Source organism: Electrona antarctica (genome assembly GCF_951216825.1).
Source record: "Electrona antarctica genome assembly, chromosome: 4".
In the NCBI taxonomy this organism is placed as follows: domain Eukaryota; kingdom Metazoa; phylum Chordata; class Actinopteri; order Myctophiformes; family Myctophidae; genus Electrona; species Electrona antarctica.
The window spans coordinates 55,857,426-55,866,572 of NC_136809.1; positions in this window are offsets into that span (position 1 = coordinate 55,857,426).

Genomic DNA, 9,147 nt, shown 5'->3' on the forward strand with positions numbered 1-9,147 from the left:
ATGAAAATTGAAGTAGGCCATACCTTAATTAGAACGATTGTTTTATTATATCTATCCATCCATCTATACCAGTGGTTTCCAGGTGTTCCCCAGCTAAATGATGGAGAGTTAATAAGAGTTATATTGTGGCCTCGGGCGGGAGGCGAACCCGGGTTCCCCGTTCCAAAGGCATAGTACGTTACCCGTCGACTAAAGAGCCATGGCTGGTTGGCAACGCAGCACCATATAGCCTGGATTATTATTGATCAACATTTGTGTCTCTCTCCTATGGCAGGGGTTCTCAACCCGTGGGTCGCGACCCCTCGGGGGGTCGCCAAATTATTTTAGGAAGTCCCCAAATTATTTTCAAAAAAAAAAAAAAAAAGATTTATTTTAAAATTTTATTTTCACTTTTTTTCAAAAATAGCAGACCTACAAGCCACCGAGTGGCGCGCTATGAGCTTGTAGATCTGCTATTTTTCAATAGCTAAATTATAACAATGCTTAAAACACCAAAAGGGGTTCCCGCCCAAAATGGTTTAAGGTTATTGTAGCAGTCAATTTATATTGGGGGTCGGGAGGGGGCGGGGTGGGGGTCCCGAGACATTGCCAAAGCATTTCCGGGGGTCCCCGGCCAAAAACGTTGAGAACCCCTGTCCTATGGTACCACAGCAATTTATACAACATGGAATTGTGGACACAATTCAATTCAAAAAACGAACTAATATAACTATTAAAACTAATACACGTTAAAAAGGCTATTCTGTTAAAAAACGCATGGCGCTTTTCTTCTTAACAGCGGTGCGTGTCTGCCTGCCTGCCTGCACGTGCGCAGCTGACAGCCTGTCACTCAAGACGGCCGTGGGCGTGCCTCTAAGCGCAAAGACCGCGCCTCCTTGTTCTTTTTGCGGCAGGATCCATAAACACGCGTCCCCTAGTGGGGGTTGCAGGTCCCCCATAGCGTGTGACATTTTTGTGTTTTTCTGTGTTTTTATCATCTTTTTGACCTAAATTTAACAAAATCAATGGCCATAAAAGGCCCCTCTGGAGTCCAGACTGTATGATGGAAGCATTTATATTTTACTCATGATCAGAGCTTCCGTTGCTCCAGACTGTATCACGGAAGCATTTGAAAATTGTGAGAGGCAACAGTCTGGCAACACGAGACTACATTCCGGTCATCTCATTCGGCCATATATGGCGCGTGTCTTCAGTGTACAGGGTTTGATGAGGTCAGGTCAACATATGGAACGCCAGAGCAGGTTTATGCACTGAATCCTGCCAAGACCCACCCCCGCAAGATCATGATTGGCAGAAGTCCCCTCTCTATCCTGATTGGATGAAGGCTGGGCCACCTAGGCCAAAAATGCAACCTAAGGTTTGTTGACCCCAGGGGTTAACTGGGGACCGGGAGGAACTCCTTATATGGTCAGCACACTCTATAGTAGGATTATCACAACAAAACTAAAAAAGAAGTGATATTGAATTAAGTGAAATCACTGAATATATATATATTGAAATTGTATTTCTTTAGAGGATAGCCCCTTGAGTTGTATCAACTCGTTTTAGAGGGGGTCCTCGGGCACAACACAATGAATACAGTACATACAAGTAGACAAAACAATACATTAAACATGTCGACACAGCACAATACACTTACAACAAAACATAGATGCTCTCCATATAGGCTACCTTTAAACTATATGAACTCGCTACGCTAACTTAATCCTAACCAAAGATGGACGTTTACAAAAAGCAAGCTCCCATATGCTAAATATGGGAATTTGCTAAATTATACCTTACCAACTCAATTCATAACATAGGCCTAAGTATAATTCAATGTAACTTCAATGCTGAGACAGAGAATGAGAACAATAAACCACTTTGGGTGCTCTAAACATTTAGAGTCCCTGTAGTGTTTATGACTTTAGACAATGATCGTTCAACAGCGCCCTGGACAGTATGTGCACCGTATGACAGACGGAGACACAATGCCAACAAGCGCCATAAGAATCATAAATAAAACTGAATATCTTGCAGCTACAAACCCACTATCTGCAAACACACACTAAAATTCGAAGATAATATCTTCGAATTTTAGTGTGTGTTTGCAGATAGTATATCTTGACTATATTATAGTCAACCTAAACACTGCAATAGTCACGTGTTTAGGATGTACAACAAAATAAAATAAAAATACTACCATTATCCATACAGGAGCTGTTTGAAATGAGAGAATCCCAGTACAACCTCATGTGTATTAAAACAAAAAGGGGTAAGGACCAACACAAAGGGTAGATGTATATCCAAAATACGGGTAGACTGGTGGAATAGCCTGGATAATGAACTAAAGCTATATGCACATCACTTATCAAATTTAAAAGTAGGGTATTAAATAGATATAAAACATTATCATATCATCATTATTATTATTATTATCATAAGATCATTATTATTAACATTATTAAACATTAACATAAGATTATTATAAGTTCTAAAAAAGACTAAGTTCTAAAAAAATGCTTTATTTATCTTTTTCTGTTTCCTTTGTATTTTGTTTCTTTTCTTTGTATTAATTTTGTCTTTTGTTTCTTTTCTTAAAAAAGGCTAGGCAAAATAAGCTTCGGCTTACGGTGCTACCTCTTTGTAAAAAACTTAAATGCAAATGATGAAACTTAACATGTAAATGTAAAGCATCGAAATAAACTATTCATTCATTCATTCATTCATTCAAGTCACAGCTGTGCTTAAGTAGGCTTCCACAGGCCGGCCCTCCGCTGGTGAAAGGTCCACGATGACGAGGTGGGTATGTAGAAGGTGGATGGATCTCCGCCCCCGAACACCGTAGCAGCAGCAGGACCTGTGACTGAAAACTGAGTCAGCACCTTCCTCTATATTATACAACAGCATGCAACTGATAAATAACCGAATTACCATAATCAGACCGATTATGTAACAAGTTTAATCATTGATAAAACATCTGCATTACTTAAATTACAAGAAGTCCAAAAGTGTTGGGGTCTGAGAGGCTAAATGTCATCAAATGGGGGTCCGTGGCTTAAATGCTGAATAAACCTTGATATATGAACCACTGACCTATATAAAGTAGACACTGCCTAAGCAGGATGCATTGAATTGATTGGTAGGCCCTCCCTAAGCAGGATTCAGTGCATTAATTGGTAGACACTCCCTTCATGGGCAGGATTCAAGCGCGCTCTTAAAGGGCAGTACCCCCCCCCCCACACACACACACACACACACAGCTTATGTTATGTTTGGTGGTAAAAACTGGAAAATGAACAACTTCTAATGTAAGTTTACTGTTTACACCTCATAGAAGTTGAGTGCAGTAGTCTGCATGGGTTGGGTTGTTGGGAAGTGAAAACTGCTCAGTTTGAAGGAGTTCAAGTTAATTCATCTCCATCTTCAACAACCAGCTGGAGGATTTGTTTTTATTCTGCAGGTGAGTTAGCTACCTATGCTAAGCATTAACGTGTGTGAGTGTGTGAGAGAGAGAGAGAGAGAGAGAGAGAGAGAGAGAGAGAGAGAGAGAGAGAGAGAGAGAGAGAGAGAGAGAGAGAGAGAGAGAGAGAGAGAGAGAGAGAGAGAGAGAGAGAGAGAGAGAGATGAACAAACAAACAAATGTGCTTGAAGTGTGTGTGTGTGTGTGTGTGTGTGTGTGTGTGTGCGTGTGTGCGTGCGTGCGCACGCACAGTGCATGGGTCGATACATTTATAGAATAGGACATACAGACGCAATATGTTTTGTTTGGGACGTCACAGTACCAAATCCTAGTATGTAATTCTTAACTCTTAATACCAATGATGGTTTAATCATGTCGTTTTATTGTCATTGTTTGTTTAACTGTAAAAAGTGTCCTGTGGGCTGGGCTATATCTTTCAATGTATTTCAATGCATTCCCTGTAGCTATAGTCCAGGCATGTCCAAAGTCCCCACAGCTTCCTTCCTATAAAAAAAATGTAGGCCTATAATAGTTATGTGATATAAAACTTAACATCAGGCCTACGTATAATGTACACCTACTTAGGCCTACTAGGCTGTGTATGTTAATTGTGACAGGATATAAAATGCTCTATGTATGTCTGTGTACTACTAGGCTAATTGCCTTGTACGCATACAGGCTGTTGTTGCTGTTGCTAGTGAGTTGTGACCAAGGGGCCAGTGAGGCTATTCAACGTTGAAGGTCTGGGTCCTAGTGGTAGGAGGAGGGACTACAGGCGGACCCGTGGATTCATGACCGGGAAACCCCGTGCAGCTGGGCTTTAACATTGAGCGCTCGGTTGCATACGTCACCCCGGACCTCAAAGTTGAGGTCCGGAGGAGGGACTTCCGGTAGTCTTCCAGGTGCTTCAAAACGCCACTGAGCAACTTCCATTGACATGAATAGCTGGGGGGGGCGGAGCTTCGCGCCAGTTCAGTCTCTATCCTTGTATATACTCTATGGTTGTGACAGGGACTAGTGTACAGCAGTGGTTCCTGTAATGTTTATCCATTGGACAGTTTAACCTTTCATCCATAAGGGGGCGCTATTGGCATTGAATACTAGTAACACCACTAAAAGAAAAGGCCCCGGATGTCAGTATGTTGTATGTTGTCGGTGAAGCAGGTTGATTCATTCACTCTTGCATTTGATTCATGTGTTGCTATCAAGAGAAGTCAATAAACCAGTCTTTGGAGTTAAAGCAGTGCTTTGGGGATTCATTCCAAAACTTTACAGTTCCCAAACTTTTTCATGCCAAGGACCCCCACATTGACACTAATTAGCCCGCGGACCCCCATTAGCCGCAATTTGCAACTAAAAGTTTTTTTTTATAATGGGATGAATCTAGAGTTACAATACCCTCCGTTGACTCCCCACTCATCCAATTTGCTTTTGCGATCTGCTTGAATTAAACAACGTTAAAATCACCAACATTGCAGCTGTAGGGCAAGCTTGAATTATCCTATTTCAATCTGCCTAGCTTTTGTTTCATAAAAATCCACCGTAGACATGTTATGTTATGAGCTACTTTCTGTCAAGAAGCACTCGTTGAAGTCATCGAACGGCCCTGTGTACAACCTGTTTCGCATTTGCACATAATGCAGGAGGCAGCAGCACGACGAGTTACTAAAAACGAGTGCTTTATTTAATACAAATCCAAACTTAATCCAATTTCAAGGACCCCCAGTTTGACATGCATTTCTATAATTTCTATTTCTGGGACCCCCGATTTATATTGTAAAATCAAAGTTAATTTAACTCTGAGAGTGTACAAATGGAACCACCTGGATTTGGTTCCAAACTATCATTTAGCTGGGGACCCCCTGGAACTCCCTCAAGGACGCCTGGGGGTCCCCGGACCCCACTTTGGGAACCACTGGTGTACAGCAGGGGTTCTCAACCCGTGGGTCGCGACCCCTCGGGGGGTCGCCAGATTATTTTGTGGGGTCCCCAAATAAATTTAAAAAGAAAATGCAACTGAATGGCTGGAAAATGGAAATGAATGGAAAATGGAAATGAAGAGTTTACATATAGTACACATAGTACATGCATACACCTTTCCTAATGATTATATCTGGTTTCAGTATTTATTTATGGTGTATTGTCTCTATTATTAAGGTTATTGTAGCAGTCAATTTATATTGGGGGTCGGGAGGGGGTCCCGAGACGTTGTCAAAGCATTTCCGGGGGTCCCCGGCCAAAAACGTTGAGAACCCCTGTTGTACAGTATGTGGCCCTTTCTTTATTACTTCTACTCAGAGCTAATGGCGTCTCTCTCAACCTGCTCCACCAGCCAGGGTGACGACCCCATGCAGACCCCATCAGCTTCTTTTCGGCAGCCCTGAGTCCGTTCTCCTCTGACATGCTGTGAATGCTGGACCCTAGAGCCTGCCCTAAATCCCTGACCACTGCACTACACCAGAATGCTGGACCCTAGAGCCTGCCCTAAACCCCTGACCACTGCACTACACCACAATGGACCCTAGAGCTTGCCCTAAACCCCTGACCACTGCACTACACTACAATGGACCCTATAGCCTGCCCTAAATCCCTGACCACTGCACTACACCAGAATGGACCCTAGAGCCTGCCCTAAATCCCTGACCACTGCACTACACCAGAATGCTGGACCCTAGAGCCTGCCCTAAACCCCTGACCACTGCACTACACAACAATGGACCCTAGAGCATGCCCTAAACCCCTGACCACTGCACTACACCACAATGGACCCTATAGCCTGCCCTAAACCCCTGACCACTGCACTACACCAGAATGGACCCTAGAGCCTGCCCTAAACCCCTGACCACTCCACTACACCAGCATGCTGGACCCTAGAGCTTGCCCTAAACCCCTGACCACTGCACTACACCACAATGGACCCTATAGCCTGCCCTAAACCCCTGACCACTGCACTACACCAGCATGCTGGACCCTAGAGCCTGCCCTAAAACCCTGACCACTGCACTACACCAGCATGCTGGACCCTAGAGCCTGCCCTAAACCCCTGACCACTGCACTACACCAGCATGCTGGACCCTAGAGCCTGCCCTAAACCCCTGACCACTGCACTACACCAGCATGCTGGACCCTAGAGCCTGCCCTAAACCCCTGACCACTGCACTACACCAGCATGCTGGACCCTAGAGCTTGCCCTAAACCCCTGACCACTGCACTACACCAGCATGCTGGACCCTAGAGCCTGCCCTAAACCCCTGACCACTGCACTACACCACAATGCTATATGTGACGTACGGTAGGCCTACTAAACATCCAAGGCTGAGTGAGAAGATGGCAGCCAGGAGAATGAAGGCTGGTCGGTGCGCCATTGATGCTGGGAGGAGAGTCTACTCGCCAGCTAGCCAGATGTTTGGAGGATGGGGATGAGTGGAGAGTGACGGCGCTGGATGGCTCATCATGAACTAGAGAGAGAGAGAGCCACAGTTTGCCCCTGAGACCCTGACGTGGCATCACTACACAACTGACAAAGTCAAGGTAGGAACTTTGTATTTTTTTGCTTCTTGGCTGCTGCTGCTTGTGTGTGTGTGTGTGTGTGTGTGTGTGTGTGTGTGTGTGTGTGTGTGTGTGTGTGTGTGTGTGTGTGTGTGTGTGTGTGTGTGTGTGTGTGTGTGTGTGTGTGTGTGTGTGTGTGTGTGTGTGTGTGTGTGTGTGTGTGTGTGTGTGTGTGTGTGTGTGTGTGTGTGTGTGTACTAGTGTGATTGAAGCTGGTGTACTATTGCTGTCATTTTGGGACCCAATGACTGGGTGGCAATGCCACATGTTCAGTAAAGGCTCATTCATAGGGCCGATTCAAACTCCTATTTTAGAGCCGAATAAAAGTCGGTTCGGCTCTGTAGAGCCTACAATGTGACGTAATTTTAGGTTCGGGGGGGGCAGGTACCGTGGGTACATGTGTTTGGTCCGACGATTCATTGATCCGATACCCCTAACCCCTAACCTAACCATAACCGCAAGCACGGGAGCAGGCGCTAGTCCGAGGTGCGGACGCATATCGAACCAATGCTCCGTCGGACCATAGTATGCCTCCCAGGTACCGTCCTAAAGTCGGCTCTTCGGTAAATTTCACTACTGAAAATTTCTGACGAGCCGAAATCATTTCGGCACTACAGCGCCGAAACAGCGGTAAAATAGGAGTATGAATCGGCCCATAGTTTGGATTTTCGGTGGTGAAGGTGACCACCGAACTACAACATGACGTCACGAGCCGCGGTGAAGAGCAAACCACCGCCACCGCCCCAGGCCTTCTCTCTGTTTTTACTCACCACCGCTCAACGTTATCTCAGCTCGGGTCAGCGGTGGTCACCTCACTACCGAAAATCCAGACTATGAATGAGCCGAATAACCGTTTGTGGCTCTGGAATTGAATGCTGGTGTGAATCTACAGTTTGTATGTTGTGTTGTATCGGGGCGTTGAAGGTATATATGCTAGTAACGGAGAACAGCATGTGTGTATGTGGCTCTTGATCACTTCAATAATCCTATGAGTGAATTTGCTATAGCTTTCATTTGGTTCGAGATAGAGGAGGTTTTAGGCTTTGACATAAACAGCCATCAATTCCAAAGGTTGATTTAACAGAAGGTTATCTGTGTTGTGTTGTGGTTGCCGAGGTTCGTTAAGGGCATACAGGTCAATGTACAGTATACGTATACCTTCTCCGAAACAGCCCAAGAGCACATTACGGTCTTAAAAATGCAAAGCAGGTGAAGTATATATATAGGCCAGGGCGAATTATGTGTGCGACTGTAATATCACGAATCAGCAGCATCTGTTCAGCATAGCTTGATGTCCTGGCCGGGCTGTCTTGTGATACAGTGGTATGTGTCGTAGCAGTGTGAACAGATTGTGCCTGGGGTGCTTAGTGTCTGCAATCATCCATTTTCCCTTGGCTACGCATCGCCCAGCGTGTCCTGGAGGGAGGGAGGGAGGGAGGGAGGGGAGATCACCTCTGATGCAGTGTTGATTTTGTCGACTAGCTACTACTATGATGAAAAATGTTCGTCGACTAGCCCAGGGGTTCTCAGCCCGGGGGTTGCGACCCCTCGGGGGGGGGGGGGGGGGGGGGGGGGGTCACCAAATTATTTTCCCAACTGAATGCTGGCAAATGGGAATTAAGAGTCTACATAGTACGTGGTGCATGCATAAACTTTCCTTAATGATTATATCTGTTTCCAGTATTAATTTATGATATATTTTCTCTATTATTAACAGTTCTACTGCGTAGCCTACTACGCGTTACCCGTATTTTAATCAAATATTCTACGCTGCCGAGATTGTTTTATTACCTTTAGATCATACGCTGAAGTATTTGGGCTTTTGATCGGTGAAAATCCGGCAAGAAATAGTCCGTCGGCTTGTTATGATGATCCACACCAGCACCCATGTTGGTACGCCAAAAGATCCGCCTCCAAGAGGTGTTGTAGTAGAGACAAAACCCCCGTTCACTTGCATTGGCCTCAATTTCCCAGAAGCCCTATAGCAGCCCAGCGCATGGGTTGATTTCCGCTTTCGTCATCATAACATGAAGGTCTATCCACCAGCTCCGCGGCAAAGACGGAGTTTCTTTTTAATTATTAAAATACGGCGATTTAAACACATGTCGGGTATATCGTATTAAGCAGGGCATATAGTTTGATCAATCAATTTAAAG